Source organism: Pocillopora damicornis, chromosome 1 (genome assembly GCF_964200805.1).
Source record: "Pocillopora damicornis chromosome 1, jaPocDami1.2, whole genome shotgun sequence".
NCBI classification, from domain to species: Eukaryota; Metazoa; Cnidaria; class Anthozoa; order Scleractinia; family Pocilloporidae; genus Pocillopora; species Pocillopora damicornis.
Genome location: NC_142670.1, coordinates 2,865,001 through 2,865,456, shown reverse-complemented (window position 1 = coordinate 2,865,456; position 456 = coordinate 2,865,001).

The following is a 456-nucleotide window of genomic DNA, read 5'->3' as shown; positions in this document are numbered from 1 at the left end:
CCGAAGCATATATTGCCCAAGGCATACATACATGCATACATTCGCAACTGATATACCACATACAATCCTGATAAACAGTCAATTCCTTACACATTTAAAAATAGGTATACATCACTAAAATGTAAACTTCACAAAGTCGGGATTAACAGAGACGGGCAGCCGCTTACAAGAACATTACTATGGTTATACAGGGGCCAGAAAAAAACCTGCCAAAAAAAATTACAGGAAATCTGGATAGGAACCATGGCCCAAACTCAGAGCAGTTAGCAGCCGTCCTACGAGGCTTCACAGTTAAACAACTGGTAAGTTTACAAACTAAAATAAATTTGTCATCAGCCAAAGGTGGAAGGTTGGTTCTGAGGCCTAGATGGACACAATATGCTATACTCCCCTTTATATACCAATGCATCATTACCCATGATGCTCGGGCCCAAGGCCCAGGCCTTGTTGTATCTC